This window comes from Symphodus melops (assembly GCF_947650265.1).
Source record: "Symphodus melops genome assembly, chromosome: 17".
Taxonomy (NCBI): Eukaryota; Metazoa; Chordata; class Actinopteri; order Labriformes; family Labridae; genus Symphodus; species Symphodus melops.
In genome coordinates this window covers 3,716,774-3,736,127 of record NC_136707.1, presented here as the reverse complement: position 1 = coordinate 3,736,127, position 19,354 = coordinate 3,716,774, and the positions used below count along the sequence as shown (strand labels likewise).

The following is a 19,354-nucleotide window of genomic DNA, read 5'->3' as shown; positions in this document are numbered from 1 at the left end:
CGGCTGACGGGCGTATAGTTACATGAGTGGAATTTCATCACTTTAAGTTCTTCTATGTTTATGCTTAGGGCGAATACTAAAAGCCTGTTCTCTCCCTGAAGATTTCAGCGGGCATTCTCCAGTAATACCTCACTGCAAACAGCTCTTCTGTACATGTAAAACCATGCCTCTATATTTACTCTTTAAAAGCCCTGTTCCCTCTGCATTCAGGGTGCAGCACGAACTCTCTCACTGCTTGGATACTCCACAACATTATATAAAAAAAAGTACCTTGCCATTTTGCTGTATCTATGCACCCGAAGGAACCCGTTGTCAAATACTTCCCCTCTTACAGAGACTCTGACAGCTGCCACAGTAATAATAACTGACATCCTCAGGCACTCAGTACAGATGAGTTTACATTATTCAGACTCTAAGTGTGAAATGGGAGTACAGGCTTCTTTTTCCACTTTTCCCCATGAGCTTGCTGTTAAAAGTTAACAGTTTTATTGTATTAGCTTGAGCAAGGATAATTTGATATACCTCTCTGCACCATATACTTTATTTTACTCCGCTACAGTCTATCAACGTCACATTGGCTTTGTTTAAGACAGGCCGTCTATTGCACTCGAGAATTTCAACATTAATCTGAAATAAAGGTCTCTGAGGCTCAGTTTCCTGCCTGCGTTGGAGACACGCCTCACAGCGCTGCAGCTGTCAATTCAGACTCGATGTGCCTCACAGGTGCCAGCTCCACTCTGCCTCTTCTAAGCCTTTGTGCATCGATCAAAGCAACCACCCCCCCACACACACACACCCCCACCCGGCCTGAGTCTCAAACTGCAATACTGCACATTTTTGCAAAGTCAAACTGACCAGTCTCTCAACTTACTGAAGGTTCAATATTGTCAAAGGGGCAGAGCAAACCGACAGTGTGAGTGCGTGTGAAAGAGTGTACAGTATGTACAGTGGCTTGTGTGTGTGCAGGGATAAATGTGTGGCTGATTAAAGAAGTGTATCACTTGTGTGCGATGGTCAAGGAGAAATCTAACAAGCACTAAAGTTTCCAGCAAAAGTATACAGCAGTGTTTTTGCAGTATTTTGCTGTATGCGGTACTGATTTGCATAATGTAATTTAACACTTAGGAGATACTTTTCTTTTTCCTTAACTGAGATTGCTTTTAGAACAATATTTGACAGAAACAGGACATTGTATGCTATTTAATACAGTGGATTGCAGCAGTAGCTTGGAGAAACCTGGAGGGTTGGGGGCACAGAAGCTGAGCTGTGACTGGATCAGACTAAGACATCTTCAAAGGTATAATATCAGTTTATTTTGACAAGGCTTGCCCTTGGCATTACCGTTTTTATTAGTTCTAAGAAGGATACCCGCTGTTTTCGCATGTGTGTGAATTTATTTTGCTCTGTGAGAAAAAAAAAAAAAAATCTAGTTGAAGTTGTGCGACTTTGTAGGCTACTGCTGTGTCCTTTGTTTAGGACTGTAGGAAGTAACCATGTTTGCACATACTGTTGTGAAGTCTCGATGCCTGGACTCATAGGCCAAAACTATTTGGTTGATTGTGAAGTATTGTACAGGCCTCTGGTAGTCGAAGAATGCAGTCTGCATACTAATCTAATTTACAAACCATTCTTTTTTTCAAAATAGGACAAGATTTTCAGCTAGGCTAAAAATGTGCATGTTAACCATTAGGGCCAACCATTAAAGTGTCTTTTGATGAGTCATGGTTAATGCTAAATTTAAAAAAAAAACTAAAAAAAAAACTTGCTGGTAGAAATGAAACAAACGTGAGATTCGGAAAGTATAACATTTATCATGAACAGTCATTTTCCTCCAAACTTCACCAGAGCAGCCTTTCAGCTCTGTGCTGTAGTGACTCACCGCGGCTCGTGTGAGCCGGCATCAGTGTGTGCTATTTAAGGCTGCATGGTCACGGTGCACGGCCTGCTGAGTGTGTCTGATCTCTGGTGGGAGAGGTAGATCTGGCTGAGTGGTCATGACCCTCCCACATAGAACTGGTAGAAGGAAAAGCCGACCGCACCACACTGAGCACAATGCACACTCTCTAATGTCAGCGGCTCTTTCGCTGCAATAGAAGCACCTGCTGGGGACTGCTTTCATCTCGTGACCCAAAATATGATCTGCGTCATTGTCTGTTCCTTTCAATTTTTTGGTTAGCAAAAAAAATAGGCTGCATTTAGAATATTCAGTTGTAGTGCTTCAAACATTTTCCAAAAAAAAAAACCATTTAGAAGACATGCTGAAAAGTCCCAAAAGTTGAGTTTTTTTCTGAGTGAATCATCAGGATGTTTCTAACAGTTGTAAGACATAAACAGGGAGCCACAGAGACACCCTGTGTTCTCTGTTGGACAAAGTGCTCTCAGCTCTGACCTATCCTGACTTTCTGTGTCCCTGCTAACTTCTGAACTCCTTCAACCCATCGATTTATCTTTGTTCCTGCTGCTCTGTTTATCTGACCGAGGCGCGGCTCGAATCTATCACGGAAGACTTCTCTCCATCTTTTACCTGTTTCGGACTGGAATTTAGTGTTTCACTAAGAGCCATTTGCAACTTAAAATACAGTCTCAGCGCCAACGCATATCATTAACGACAATTGTTTTTGCCATTGGTTGTTCATGTGTTAGTTGTGTCAACACCTTAGTAAGGAGCTTTTAAGAGAGAATAAGCCAATGAATCGAAGGGATTAGATATTTAATAGTGACCTTTCTCTTTCCTCTACCGTTAAAGGTCAGTCACTTACTCGACAGAACATGCTTCTTCCTGAGTATATTTCAGACTGTGACATTGAACATGTTCCTATGGGCCTATTATCATGGGAAAAGTGTCATTGAAACATATGTTCTGTAGCTAATTAGAGGGGGGACTCCAAAGTAGCCCAAAGCAAGTTTTAAACAGGCATTAAGTTCTTCATAGTTATAGACTGTGTTAGTTACCCAGGTCAAGACACGTCAGTCACATATTGTGATAAAACCAATCTTCATTGTCCCTCAATATTAAACATGGATTGAATACTATGAGGTTAAAAATTCAATTCTTGTTGAAAGTATAACCGATTTTAATTTTTATGCATGGTACAGTTGCATGAAGTTAATCAAAAGCCTGAACATGGCAAATGTGTAAACTGTCAGGTATCGTCTGCATAGAGTGCAACTCCGCAGTTAATTGGGATGAATCTGCTTAATTATCCAGCTGTCAAATATAACCCAAAATTTCGCCTTTTCTGACTGAAAACATCTTCATAATTGTCTTTCTGATTGAGTGGTGATAACCTTGCTCTGTACAGAGATTCACTTTTATTGGTTGCACCTATGTGTGACCCCAGAGTAAAATTCAATATTTCTCTTAGATGTTTTACGTAGTTCTGAAAATATTGTTGAACCTTGCTTTTCGGTGCTGTTCATTGCAGGGCTCAGATTCTTCCTGTCTTGAAAAGGTTCTCTTTGAATTGTTCTCCGAGAAGAAGAAGTGAAGTCTCTGATTGGAACAGGAGAGCGCTCTGGCACAAAGCACAGCACCCTAGATGCATGTTGTTAACCCAGATCTTCTCTGAATCAATACTGGGGGGGAGGGGACTTCACAGGTCTCCTCTTCCACACTGACAGCCTATACCTGAGCTCAACACAGTTGTTGTCTTTGTGTTGTGTTGTCTTTATCCTTTATCTGCCCCTGAAAACACACAATGGAATTAACTCTAACAGCAGACTCCGTAACTTTCCCTTTTTATCAGAATGAGAGATCACAGATTTTCAGTCGGAGATCCTTCAAATTTACCCAAACATTCGATTTCCAAACTGAAAGCTCGCATCCACCCACTGCTCTAGTTTTCTCAACGGTACTCTTCAACATAATGTATGAATTTAAAAGATGTTTTTTTCTCTGGATCTGCTGTTGCTTAGTCGAGCTTCCAAGAACCAACTTGTCAAAACAATGCAGCGTTATAAAGCAGCGTGGCCTTGAAGGTAGAACGCATCGATACAAACCACAGCGAGGGCTGATCCAACATGATGCCATGTGCACGGTGAGCAAAAATTTAATATGAGGCAATCCATTAAAAATCGACTAAACATCATCAATACAACCTGTAGAGCTTCACTGCAGTCCTTGGAACAAGAACAGGCCCCAAATAAGATTAGAAATACACAAGTATGAGGTTATTTTGTTCAGGTATAACAAATATATCATGTGCAATCGTACATTTTACTTTTCATGACATGTGCAATATGACTTATGCAGACATTAGGTTCCTCATAAGGCTTTTTAATATCAGGGATGTGTGCAATATTAGTGATTCACCCTTTATGCTGTTAACACCATGTGCAATTTTACTCTCAGTTTTATATGAGATATGATATTATAAGTTATATATATCATATGCATTCTTACCTTCCTTGTCTGAGTCAAGTCTTTCCGACCTCTCTGTATAGATGCCAATTTTGCCATTACTTCTGTACTTAGCTGACTCGAGCTGACTTTTTCTACATCTGCTGATATCCTATTTTGGCACCGTTTTATTTTCATTAAAGCCTCATCTACTTTACAGTTGATCAAACACTTCATGATTCTGCATTCAGGGTATGCTGTATTTGATGTTCTTGTGTCATACTCTTATTCTGTCCTGTGTGTATTGTTGGAGACTCCAGAGTTTTCTTCAGGATTATTAACAGTTCTGTCTCATCTTATCTTAGCTGGAGCCATGTGTTTCCTCAGTCACATGCACCCTCCTTCTGTTTAGTCATGAGTTTCTGTTTCAATCCAGACGAGAAGAAACAAAGTTTTCCCAGTAGAGGTGTCATGAGTAACACAAAAAAAAGAAATAAAAAAGAAATCTCAGGCAAGATTACAGCGTTCCCACACTCTCCGTCTCTCTCTCTCTCTCTCTCTTTCCTTCAGGGTGAGTTGTGAGATGTGTCCATCCTTAGCTGTATTATGAGTGAAAGGGCTCTCCTCATCAGCACAGCTGTGTGTGGGCAGTGCAGTGTTCATCTTCTGAGACCTGCTGAGAAAACGCCTTCTCCATCACCTTTATGTTTGCTGAAGAACACATACAGGCGTGCAACCAAAAACAAACTTGTAGCCGGTGTTATTATTGTTTGGGAACAGCAGAATAGCCTGGCAATGATTCAGCGTGGCATTTGACTTGACATATAATGGCAACGCACTTTTTATTTGCACATCAGATGACACGATTGAGTCCGCCCACGGCCCAAGTCATCCATACAGTGAGCATAGTGTGATGGTGGTTACACACAGTCACGATGCAAAGCTGACACCAATGCACAGGTCTGGATTTGTTAGATTTTTAAATATTTCCCTTATTTTTCTGCCTCTCTCTTCAGAATAAAATAAGCCGTCAACCAATCATTCTGATATGAATTCATACATCCATTCTCTGACATTTTTATTTTTATTTTCGAAGCATCGTCAAACTTTTCGATCCCTTGAGCGCCACTTTGAGTTTGCTTTGTCCAGCCTTCTTCCGGCCTTGCATTGCAGAGGTGTAAGGGAAGCAAAGCTGTCATTTGTTTCCTTCTTTTTTATATCAGACCTTCAGAGGGCATTTGAACATTGTTTACACATGATAAATGAGAGCTTCTTTTACAGGAAGCCTCAAGGTTGTTTCATTATTTGGCACCCTTTTTACGTGCCTGCAATTTTTCTTTTTCCCGGTAGCTCAGACGTACACATCGACACAAATTCTGCACATTTTACTGTGAAAAGAAGCGTTTTACTTTAAAGTGGCCTTTTCCCCGTGCCAAAAGTTGACATTCAGTTTGTGCATTCAGTGTTTTCTAATTCCATTCGGTTCTTTGCTCTTTGTCTTCATTTTCTTAAAAAAAAAAAAAATGGTCAAACAAACCAGAGGCTGTACTCTAAAAGCTTCCTGGCACAAAGAGTTGCTCCTTTAGAAAAAAAAAAGTCATGAAAATTCTTCAAATCATGAAGTCTTCATGAGAAATTTCTCTTGAAGTTAAGATAGTTCATGGTAAAGAATTGCATACAAAAAGTTATTCACAAATCATCTCAGAACTTCAAGTTACACAATGTGGAATATTTCCTATAAAATATCCAATTTAATTAAAAATGTACTAAACCTGTGATGTTTTTTTTAGTTAAGTACTTGTAGTAATGATCATGCAGCAGGTACATTAGATTACATTACATACATAGTTTCATTTCTGTAGTTTTCAAATGTGGCTCATATGAAACCTGCAGATCCTTATATTCAGTCTTTAGACCGTGTGTGTGTTTGTGGTGTGTTGTGTGCATACGTACGTACCTGTGTGTGTGACACAGATGTTAGGCAAAGGACAGGAGGAAAGTGACCTTTACATGGGTCCACAATCCAGATGCTGACGTGAAGCGGGTGCAGCCAGCTGGAGGGATCACTGGCGTACAAAACAGCTGGTTAAATGTGGAGGCTTAGCATAGTCCAGCAATTAACCTGCAAGTGGCTTGATTACTGGGCTTTCTGATCCGCCTCTTCCCTTCTAAATATTACTACACAAATAACTCATATGACCATATGACATTGAAAAAGATAAAGATCACAAATATCCAAACATTAACATGCGTTGTGGGGTCAGTCTATTCCTTATACGAGATGTATTGACCAATCCAGATTGAGTTGTTATCAAGGAAACATTAAGTATGGAAAGTAATGATCGTAGAAGTCATTATGCAGTGGAGGCCGGTGCATTATTCTCCAGGTGGGCGAGTGGTGATTTCTCAAAGAGTAACCTGGATTTACATCTTGATTTGTTAACTCGATCCTTACACATGACCTTATGGACATTTTAAAACATTTTATTTGTGTGGCCTTTAATTACACAGGTCAGTGGATAAAAATCAGAATCCAGGATGAGTGAAGAATGACGTGCCGTGGCAGCTTGCTTTAAGGACTAACAGCCTTTTAGGAGGGATGTGAGAAACAACCATTATACGACAAGTTCCCCTTTTTTCCTCCCCATTTTTTTTGGTTTTCTTTAACAAAATGTCTTGAAATGACTCTTCTTTCCTGCTTTACACCAGTAGTTAACAGTAACCGCCGTAACACCTCCATGGCAGACAAACAGCATTGCTTGTGGGACAGGCTTCTGTTTTTAAGCAGCAAAAAATAAATGATTTCTGGGGAGTAAAGATACTTGATCAGTGGAGAGATGTACTCACGGACACCTGGTTCCTTCCTCTTGTTTATTCTGTATTAGACATTTTCCTACAGTGGCGTCGGTATTGTAAGAACTTTTGATCTGCGTCGTCTCAAGCTAAATTAGTGGGACGTAAACGATAACCAGTGAACAGATGAGAAGGCTAAATGGTCATTAGACAAGTCCAACGTTTGATAAGCCTTAACTGAAAGCCTCATTAAAGTTTGCAGACCTTTGTCGCCACGGTTACACAGAGTGATCTGCTCTGTCCTTTTGAGACTTTATGGGTCTAACTTCCTCCTATCCTCACATGGGACTAGAGTCATAGCTTCTGTCATTTCGATGGAAATACACATTTTTTTTCTCTCGGGAGGTTGTTGCAGGACGACATCGTGTCTCCATAATGAGCGCTGCTCTGACTTGCGTCGAGCCCACGTCATTAGCTGTAAAGCGAATATAACAACTCCGGCTAATGAAGGCTTTTCTTGTCAGTCATTGCTCGAGCCCCGACGTAGGTTTTAACTAGCTGTGTCACGACTTTGTGTGTTTGGGTGTGTGTGTGCAAGTCAAAAAAGTGGCATTAAGGTGAATCTGATTCGGTGTGTTTACGTAAGCGTGGCAGAGAAAACTCACACTGGGGCAGCAAAGGCTGACACAGTGTGGGCACGGCAGCTCTCTGGTTTAGTTAGGATGTATGGTGTTCGTGTGTGTGAATGCTTTCTCATTCTTTCTATTCCGAGTGTCTGTAGAGACGGATCAATTGGTGCTGGTGCTGTCTGCCATAGCGAGCCCACGGCAGGTCTTCATGTTGAGTGTGTGGGAGTCACTCTCACCCACCATTGTGCGTTTTTTAACTTGACTCATCCTTATGACACACACTCCTCCTTATATCTTCATCCGATCCAAATTGCTGAGAAAGATCCCCCTCAGTTGCGAAAATCTGCATGTTTTTTTTTTTTCTATTTCAACCCAAATGTAATCATCCGGGTGTGCACATAGAAAGCTGAATGTGTGTTTGTTTAGCATATTAATTGACCACCTCTTTCACAGGAATACACCCCTCCTGAGTCATGTGACAGCAACCTGTGTGGCCAGTTTTGTTCTGCAGTCGTTCATCCACATTGATTTTGCAGGAGAGCCGTACTGCAGGTTGATAATTCAGCATGAGTTTGACAGCTAAAGCCAGACTTGCTACATGCAAACCTTCAGTAAATCTATCTTTTTTTCCCCTCTTCAGCCCCTGCAGCTGTCAACCTTTCCCTTCTGAATTATCAATCCATTTACTGCTGATAAAACATTTATTATGTTATTTGAGAAGCCTTTCTCTCCGTATTGTGGAGGCAGTGTGTAAATCATTACAGCAGCCGAGAGTATGGAGAAAAGCCAGCGAAGGAAAAAAAGAGAGAGGAAAAAAAAGGGGTCTGACATTCATGAGTGGGAGAAAAAAAATTAAATGGAAGAGCTGATGTCTCGGGAGGAGAAAGGGTGAGAGAAGGTCAAGGGGATGAGGGTCCGAAGCTCCACAAATTACCACTCAATCGTTGGCGTTTCTCGATAATTTGCAGCCCGGGGGGAGAAGGAGATCTGCAGTGATTGTAGAGGATAGATATGAGAAAGGGGGATATATTGCCCTGGGTTCTTCTCTGTTTCAGTGGCAGATCTTTAAAGAGTGGGCTTATGGGAGAAAGGGGCCGGGGTCAGAGCTATCAGCTGACCGCGGGTGGATGGGAGACTTTAGTATATACTTTATATGCATGAGACTATTGAAATAAGGGCGTTTCTTCTTTTACACTCTTTAATGTCAACATTGGTCAGCTCATTAGGTATAAAGAAAGAAGACAGTAATGTGAGACCATGATGTCTGATGTAGCTTTTCCTTTGCCATTTTAAATCAAAATCTTCATCCCATGATTGCAGAGCTGTTTGGAAAACACAGAGCATGCTGGGAAATGAAAAACCCTGCTTAATGACCTCCAAAGGGCCATAATGATTCACATTGTAAATGACTGAAAGCACACTTTATTGTGTGTTATGGATCACTCATTGTTACAACATGCACATCTGGAGTGTCACCTGTGGATGGAGGAGATTCATGAGGAGAGAGAGAGGAAATAAAAGATTTTCCAATTAGAACATTTCAACCTCAAATGGTCGACATAGGAAGTAGATTACATTCTTAGTGGGAAGCTAAATGTTAAAGCAGCATTTGTACCCAATGGGAATTGATATATTGCTGGACTTTTTATGATGTAACTCAAACTATAACTGTCTTAAGCGGAGAACTGTAGTCACTGATAGCACTAATCTTCGGGACGTGACGGATGTGGCTCAGAAAGCAAATCAGCTCATCGACTTATTTGAACTTTTGTGGCTCAATCCCTGGTTCAACACGTCTAAAACACTTAACCCCAACATCTTAAGGCTAGAATCTTGAACGATATCTTGATGCTTTTAGTGGGAGGGTGAGAGGCTAATGACTAAGCACTTTGGGTAAGCTAGTACATCAGGCAATCATGTTTTATTTATTTAGAGGTTCTCTCAGGACACTTTACATAAACAGCAGGTTTGTTCTCCTTGAAATGTTATTTACAGAAACCCAAAGGAATCCACCAATCAGAAAGCGCTTGGCAACTTTTATAAGGAAACATTTTCTTTAACAGGTAGAAACTTCAAGCAGAACCAGACTCATGGTGGACCGCTATCTGCCGCAACTGCCTTCCCTTAAATAAGTCATTTTAGGTAAACTGTTGATACCAAAGCAATCTCAGACATAATCTAGGCATAATTTGAAGTGGTCACACTTTTGATTACAAATTACCTTTAACATTTTCAACAGATAAAGGTAGGTCACACTCATTCTCAATGTCCTCCCCTTGATTTGAAAAGAGGGTTGCAAACTTCACAGTGGTCTTCTTTTAAATCCCTGAAGACCAACTCTCAAACACGAAAGGATTTGGTTAAGGATTTTCTGTGTCCAGCATTAGCCCGTACCAGTTTACTTGAGCTAATGGGAGCAGAAACTTTCAAAATAAAACAACCTATGTGGGAAAACGTTGTTGTGCTTTAAACCAAAAAGAGAAAGGTGAACCGGTTTGGATCATAAATTGGTCACCCATATGCTTTTAAAGATGAGACGTATGAAATGGTCTTGTCTGTTGTTTAGCTTTCAACGGTTCCATGCATTACTTCAAAGTCGTGTTAAATTTACGACTAAAACAGGGTATAACCAATCACACGATAGAAGGATCGTTAGCTTAGATAAGGCTTTTTAGTTGGTTGAAATTGAGTAAATGCCCCAAGTCTTTGGATTTTTAAAACATTTGACAGGAAAAGAACATTTAGTTACTTTGATTTAAAAATACTCTGATCAAGCTTTATTGAATGGCTATCGAAGTAGTGCTCTGAAAGTACTGGATGAATTGTCCAGGTATTTTGAGATCTGAAATAACAAACAATTTTAAAATGATTGGAGACAGCAAAGATTCCTCCTCTAGCCCTTTGAGGAGTTGAAACCGCTGAGACCAGGCCATCACTAAATATTGTTAATAGCCCTATTGATATGAGTGATTTCTCTTCTCCTTTAACATGAGTCCATCTCCTTTGTCTTTGTCAGTCGGGAGGCTTGTAAAAATCACTGAGATCTGTGAGATCATCAGTGTGGGTCAGGTTTTCTCAGTCACTCACTGAAGGGGGCCACAGAGTGATGGAGTGTCTATCTGCTCGTATCTATCCAACATGTTGACAAGCCATTCATTCATCCCCCTTGGAGCCCTGTGTTTGTAACAGACAGATGCCTCCAGTCCTCCACAATGCGACGAGATCTGGGTCGACCGTAGCTGCTTCTGATCTCTTTGATGAAATAAGTGGGTCAAAGATTTTTGTTGTGCCCATATGACAGATTGTGTCTCTGTTTGGATGCAGATGAACGTCTCAAGAGCCTCTTCAGAAGACTAATATTTTCAAATGTCAATCAAGGATTTTTTTATTAATATAAGATCCCAGATTTAAAAAAATGTAAATTATAAAAAATACATACGGAGCAGGTGTATACAGTACTTTGTTGTAATATTAATAGACACTCAACATTTATCCACCAATGAGGAAGGAGTTGGCAACACTGGGAAGGAAATAACATTTAACAGGCAGAAACCTTGAGAAGAACCAGACTCAGTGGTGGACAGCCTTCTGCTAGATAACTATTATCTAACAGTGGTTAATTATTATAGCTGTAGCATGTCGGGCTGTCCTCCATTCTACATCATACCTTACTTCAGGTTGTTTGTTAAGCATTTGAGTGTCAGAAGCCACAATTCTGGTCTTGAAAGATAAAACCAATGCACTTGTGCAAACATTTCTCTAATCATGACAACTGAGGGTGATGTTATTGTGGCATGTGCTGGTGCGATGGTAGAGTCTGCAGAGGATGCCAGGGAGGCATTTGATTGGTACTTACCATCAGGACCTCCCCGCAGTGATAGGTCAGCTTAATGCAGCGAGAGATGTTTTCAGACCACATCATTTATTGATCGTGGTCAGGGTTTAAAGACTGTTTTAAAGATTATTATTACAAATAGTTTATGCTGAATAAAATCAAGAAACTTTACCTCACTACTGGTTCCAGAAAGTCAACATGGTAAGAACCAAATTTGAACTCGAGGCTTAATTTACGCAATCAGGAAACCATTGGGTGACTTCAAAGTGGCTGTGTCCATTATTATTATGGTCTGTGGTGTGTCCATATTTGGGCAGGCTTCATTTCCTTCCTCTCAGCTGCAGACACACTTCCCACCAGGAGTCCACAAACTCTCAGTGCACCCTGTGTACGTGCCACAGCCAAGCCGCAAAGCACACTCAAACATGCATAAGGTTGTTTTTTACGCACACACACACACACACACAAACACACCTAGAAACAGATCCTGAGAGCAGCCAGCAGTTGAGCTGACAGTAGCACATTGCCACAAATTGCTGCTCCCTCACGGGTGCTTTCACACGCCATCATCCTGGGCCTGACTCAGCCCGCCTCCGGTCGCTGAAACCCCTACACTGCACACACCTGGAGAAGACTCCTCTTAATTTATCCCTCTTAAAGAAATATTCCTATTTGGCATCATGTTACCCTCCCCTGGAAACCTGATTTTGCTGTCTCAAACATATCTGCAAACCCTGAGAGATATTTTCTAATAGCTGATGCAGACACTCGCTGCCACAGAATTAATATGCTGCTCTGCGATGTGTGTGTGTGTTTCTGTTTTGTTTGTTGTTGTTGACGGTGGCGGTGTTACGGCATGTTTTGGCAGAGCCTTGTAACGTTCTCCTCACCGGCTGGCTGACGTGCTCCTGCAGCAGATGGTGCCGGCTGAGAACATGAACACTGCCCTGCCCTTGGATGGGACAGGAAATCTCTCTTAACCATCATTTCAGCTGATTACCTTTTTCTCTCCCTCCCGTCCCTCCATTACCTCGATAACTCCGCCTTTGTTTCCTGCTTGTTCCAGAATAAAGCTGGGATAAAGAGAGGTGTTTGAAACGACCGTTTAAAAATAAATCTGACATTGTCTTTTCTCTGGCGTTTTGCTACTAAACTTTGACTCTGGCTGTGTCAGTAACTGCGTACTTTACTGAGTTTGTATCGGTTCTAAATTCAAATTTGTGTGCCATGAGATTCCCAGAGGTATACTCAGTTGCTCATTATTTATAATAAGGACTCATTGGACAGTCCAGTGGCAGAGCTCGCCAGCCAGACAACAAGCTGCATACAAATATAAGTAACTTTACTGTGATACATTTTCATGTGGTAAAATAATGACTTGCCTGTAATGGAAATACATGTACAGTACTAACCTAGCGATAGCTTATTCAGCGTAGCTCAGACTGGAAGTATGTGTCCGATGAAGTCATAGGACGCTAAGAGGATGTGTTAAATTACAATGCTCATGGCATACTTAGTTGTGAGAGAGCATGGAGTACTGTTTGAGTTTGTAATAGGGAATACATGAGTGTGTGGTTTTTACACAGCCAAAGTCTTTATAACACTGCTGTGTTTCATTCTTGATCTAATTACAGCTATCCGAGGGTCTGCTGTGTCTTTATATCACACAGCTGCTATGAAAGAAGGCTCTGATGAAGATTTCAGCTTTGATTAAAGATGCTGGAGGTATTATTGTTAATCATATGAACCCAAAGAAAGAACTCAGGTTTCGTCTGCTAACGTTGGGAAGAGGAAACAATACGATAACTGCAGTGAAAAAAAGCAAGAGGTTTAAAAATAAAAAAAGATGGTTGGAAAAGAAATCAATAAAACTCAAGTAGTCAAGCAACTGAGGTTAACACCAAACTAAACATGCTAAGGAATAAGACTTTTAAACAGGAAGTGAATGGAAACATTCACTTCCTGTGACAAGGCAGAAAACTTGATTCACGTGTCGAGGGGATTTGTGTGGTCCCTTACCAGGTCTCACTTCATTATCTAATGAAATGTTTAGATGATTTTTAGCGATGACAGCTAAGTGGACTGATTGAGTTCATTTATGTTGTGAAAACAGTTCAAGCATGCAACTTTAGCAGAAGAAATAAATCCTTCATTAATCAGTTAAATCTTTTCCTGGTCACGATTTTACGTCAGATTATGTTTCTGAAGTAATGGCATGATAAGCAAGACAATGTACATCGAGCAAATGGCTAACCCTCTAACTGGATTCTGCTCCACTGAAAGACACATGCACTGTCTAATAACGCTGACCTATAAAACACAACAATTAACTTCCATAAACTAAACCCTCAACTTGTGCTCGTATCACTATTAGGATTACGTTTATTGACAAGTCAGAGAGGTTTGTCTTCAGTTTTGGGTTTTGGTTGTTTGATGGAGATAGACTAAGAGACGGGAAATGAGCAGTTTTTGTTCTGTTGAGAAACTTGACGAGAAACCATGAAAGATAATTTTCAAGACAATTGTCGACAATATGTGAAAAATTGTGCGTTTGCCTCGCTATGTTTGGGTTTTATTTGTTTCAGTGTCCAGCTGCTAAGCTGCTAACCTCTGGCCTATAACCGCTGGAAGAAGCTGTAACTGCAGCTTAGCCTTCATTAAGCCTGTCTTCTCCATCCAAGCAGATTAATACTCCCAACATGTGACGCCACCAACAGCCAGCTTCCTATCTTTCTCCTTCCCAGATGTCACAGCAGCCCCTTGGTTTTGTCTGATGCAATAGTGATGCATTCACTGTCTGGTATGTGTCTTCCTCCTCGTCACCTGTCTGATAACCTGCGAATCACTTTTTTTTTTTTTTTTGAATCCGTCCATCTGCAGCCACCGCTCCGCCTGTGTGTGTGTGTGTGTGTGTGCCTGTGTGTGTGTGTGTGTGTGTGTGTGTGTGTGTGTGTGTGTGTGTGTGTGTGTGTGTGTGTGTGTGTTTTCTCTCCTGTTGCCATGTATCTGTCTGCATCCCGTCAGCCACACGTCTCCATCCACATAATTTGTTTTGTCTCGCTGCCTGTCATTTCCAACAGGAGGTGATTGACTCCTCGGCTCTCCGTGGAGACGGCGTCCACACACCTCTTTTTGGATGACAGGATGACATATTTCCATTGGTTTCGTGGTGTGATATTTTTATCCCAGAGCTCTGTTTTTTTGCAGTGTGATCCATTTTTCAAAGAGCTGAGGTGATTGCAGCAATCAGTCATAAGAATCCACTGAGTTTTCATTATCGTACAGGGCTCAGTACCTTCATATGTTTTGAGACCTCAGATGCATTTAAAGCACAAGAATCAAGAGGCGAAAGGGAAAACCATGAACATCCTAGAGTCAGACTGTGTATGTCTATACATACTGATGTGTGTGTGTGAGGTCTTAGACACAAACTGTGTTAGTGAACCAAGAGGGGATGAGCTACAGAAGTCATCAAATGGGCAGATTATACATCCAGACAGACAGACAGAGTGATCAAACCAAGTGAGAAAAGTGAAGCTCTTTGTAGAGTGAGTTCAATTTCCGTCAACATCCGTTTAACACTTTACTTCTGTGTTCAGAGCGGAGATGTTGGTTGTAGACTTGAAAATCTAGTAATTCACAGCTTTCCAGATTGATAATAAATAATAAAAGACAACGAACAGCTCATATCTAGATGAAAATCTAATGATATTTTATTAGTCAACAACAATGGATAACCCTTTATAGCTTGGCTCAGATAACAGCTAACATTAGCATCAAGTCACCTACTGAGTTTTATTTAAGTTCTCTCGGACGTCACTGAAAGCGAAAAACGACCATTTAGTACGATATGATGCAACTTATTTACTCAATCAACTTACTTGCTAACACAATGTGAGCTAGTAGGAGTGTGGATGCTAGCATTAGCTCTTGTATAAAGATAGTTTGTTTTCGATAGTTTGTCATAGTGATAAATGGTTTTGATAAAAACAACTAATCACTCATCGAACAGTTCCTGATGCTGTGGATCGGAGGAATAAAAACGGCTCTCAGTCTCGTCCTTAGAGGTTCACATCCACATACTCAACAAACCAAATGGAAAACGCAACAATGTTGCAACTTCACCGGTGAATTGCAGCGAGTCCACCAAACTTCTTACTGAAAGCGAATAAAGACTAATCTGAAATAGCAGCCAAAATGAACACTGATGCCCGTATGCAAATTTACAATTAAATGTTTTTATCCAACATCCATCCCCATCGGATCTAATTATAGTACTGTTTTTTTACTTTGCTATTGTGATTGCATCAGAAATTATTTACAGCACAGTCAAAGGCAATAAGAAAAAAGGCCCACTGCAAAGAGTGTCGAGCACTGTCGGTGAAACGAACACAGACAGTTTTAATCCAACCAGCTGTGTCTTATATCCCTCTTTCTCTCCACGGGTAAAGAAGCAGCAGCAGATACAGTAACTCCCTTTGATTCAAACTGAGCTCAGGATTCTCATCAATTACAGCTCCTTGATTAGCGCCGAGTGCACCGACACTGTGCTCTTTGAAAGCATAATGATGCAGTCCTCCCCTCTCCGCCCATCCTTTACACACTAATGGACAGAGGCAACAAGAGAGCTCACATGCGGCTCATGTGCAGTAATTGGGGGGAAACTGTCCTGTACGTGGGGTAAAACGAGGCAGTGGTTTGTTTATTGTTCCAGTTTTGGCACTGATATATCTCATTATAGTTAAAATACAGCTTGTTTGGCCAAATGTTTTCGTTATCCTGCGTGAGTTTTACACGACTACAGCCGTGTGTTTGTGTCTCCACTTTAGCGAGTGATCAAAAGAGCAGAGGGACATGAGTCGACAGCAGGCCTTTTTACTTTTATGTCTAATTTTATAACTGCTTTTGCCCCCCCGGGAAGCATCGTCACTTCTGTGGGTGTGAGATTCAACCTATTGATGTGTGTTTGTGCACTTCTGCCGCATTTTGCTTTAATTTCTCCCAGTGTCAACGCTGTGTTGTGTTTATATGTTGGATAAAATCCAACTGCGTTAAACTAGGCCGGATATATTGTATAACTACCTCTGACAAAACACTGGCAGTGCCTTGAGCTAGATGATAATGTTTTAAGGCACTTTGAAGACAAACAACTGCGTCTATCCTCCTTCTGTCTGCCATCTTGTACCTTGAAGTCATCCTGATTTTTAATACACTGCAAAATGTTTCACCTGATATCATAAAATGCTGCTGACTTGAGCCCACTGTAGAGAGCAATGTCATTTATTAGTTGTTAGAGGAGTTTTTCCACCTCAGACACAAAAGGTTCTCTGCCTCGAGCGATTTCAGTGAGGATTTGCTGCTTTTCTAAAATATCTCTCTTTTAAATGTCCCAGAAGTTTTTTTTGTTTTCTTGTTCAACAAGGCAAGACATTAAAGTAGTTATGTTGTTGAAGCTCCTGTGGGGAACTTTCTGTTTGGGTCAAAGGGGGCTGGCAGGAGAAGCATTGTTCACGTTCACACATGCAGTTCACCCCGAAAACTTCCGGAGCTTCTTTAGGAGTGTTTTTTTGAACTGTGTCTGCTTGACCCTGAAAAATGACTTGGGTGAAATGGCTACAAAATCAAAGTTCAAACCTCAAAATGTGCGTTTATTTAACGGGTTTCCTTCACGATGGCTCTGTCATTCTTACCTACAGGGACAGACGGTCATTTAGATTTTATCACTTCAGCACTTATAGTAGCAAAAGAATATACACACGCACACGCTGCACAACACTGACAGCGTGCTCCCAGGTTTAATGGTAGAAGTGCTGCAGATGGCTCCTGATAGAGTGCGGCGTTCAATGCCGCTAATGATGTACAATCCACTCGTGAGGTTGCTGAAGCCGACATAATGAATGTTTGTGAGTGTGTCGGAGCCAAGAGGAGGTCAGACACAAATATGATAGAGGGGGGTACACAATCAAGCCCAGGGAAAAGGTCTAATGGGATTAATGAGTTTCTTACAACCTCAAATAATAAAGGTCCGCTCGTGTCTCCTGCTGACTGCACAACAGAGGTGACATACAGTTCGATTATTCAACTTTTTAACAGGGCACACTTCTACTTGTCTAGTTGTAAATGCCAGAGCTGAAGTTACGAGCTACCAATCATCATGGCTCGGCCAGAAAAAAAGAGTAAATTTTCCAAGCACCACTTCTCGGAAAATAGTAATTAATTGACATTGAAGCTGTAATTTCCTGTTAGTATGGGAGTTAAAACTGGATTCTTCCCCTTGTGGATTAATCCCTGGATAGTTCAAGTACACCATGCGATGCATGACTGCTCCCATTCTCAGCCTGTGTGTGTGTTTGTGCACGTTTATATATACGTGTGTGTGTGTGTGTGTGTGTGTGTGCTTGCTTGCTTGCAGCAAGGATTAGCTGCTGAAGTCGGTCCAGAGTATCTGTGGAGGCGATCAGTGCCGGGGACGTTATCAGAAGAGACAGCAGGTTTTTTTGGGGACACTCTTCCTGGCGGCCATGTTGTTTAACTTCTTTCTTCTGAAATCTTTTGCAGCTTTTATCACAACCTTTGATGATAATTCTCCCTAAAAGGCATCAGACGGCTGTAGTGTTTGGCGAGCTACATTGTTCTGCCGCATCATATAAATCACAACCACATGAATACCCTAACCCTTTTATTACCTATTTCTTTTATCCTTTTTATTTGATGTTGTATATGTGTACATAATTCCTGACACTGAGACCACTCAGCTCCTTATCAGACATCTGTCCTTTACTTAACCTCACACACTCGCTTTGCTTCTGTAAGACAATTCACAGATAATCCCCCGACTCCACTTTCATCATGTCGCAGTGACACTTGCATTAAAAAGAGGAGGGGAGGGGGGCATCTTTGTAAAGAAAATTACCATATACGGCTGAAAAACAATGAGTTTACAGAGGTGGGGATTACAGTGAATGGAAACAGGGATTCTCTGGATTTACAGCACAGCCATGATGTGGAAGAATGCAGGAGGAAATCATTAAATTGAGAGGATTTGATCTGTGGAAGAGGATGTCATTGGGGTCAAAAGAAGGACTAGTACAAAGACTCGTACGAGTGTGCTTTTTACAAAGTTTTGACCTTTCAGCATGCCCTTTAAAACGCATCTGTGTCTAACACGCTGTGATTTCATTTGAGTCATGTGTTCAACACACAGAGTGCAAAAGGTAAAGGTTTAACAGAGGGTATATGTTATATTCTATGGTTTTACATTATCTTTAATATTTTTAGATTTGATGTGGGAATTGTGTCAAGTTATGGAAGTTCACACATGCACCTCTAAAAATGTTTGGGTGCATGTGTGAACAAAAATTGCCTCAACAAATTTTTCCCGACTTTTTCTGGCCAGCTCCTTTTGTAAAAAGCGAGCGGAGGGCGATGAGATTTTCTTTGAACAGATCTGCAAAACCAGTGAAATAGAACCAAGCCCCCAGAAAGGGTACAGTATGGCTTCACTCTGATGGTGTAGATTTGGCTACATGTGGGTTTCAATAAAAAAAAAAAGTAAAAGTACGAAAATGTTTTTGTGCCCCAAGTGTCAGGCTTTAAGCCAACTGTGTGTGTGTGTGTGTGTGTGTGTGTGTGTGTGTGTGTGTGTGTGTGTGTGTGTGTGTGTGTGTGTGTGTGTGTGTGTGTGTGTGTGTGTGTGTGTGTGTGTGTGTGTGTGTGTGTGTGTGTGTGTGTGTGTGTGTGTGTGTGTGTGTGTGTGTG

At 41.1% G+C, this 19,354-nt stretch overlaps 2 protein-coding genes across 2 annotated transcripts in view; one reads left to right on the top strand and one right to left on the bottom strand.

Annotated features, from left to right (window-relative positions):
• The window catches only part of arl6ip1 (ARL6 interacting reticulophagy regulator 1), a 147,178-nt gene that overhangs the window by 58,235 nt on the left and 69,589 nt on the right, over nt 1-19,354 (bottom strand). The gene's annotated exons all lie outside the window — the stretch shown is intronic.
• pecam1a (platelet and endothelial cell adhesion molecule 1a) overlaps nt 1-19,354 on the top strand; it is a 98,677-nt gene that overhangs the window by 16,287 nt on the left and 63,036 nt on the right. The gene's annotated exons all lie outside the window — the stretch shown is intronic.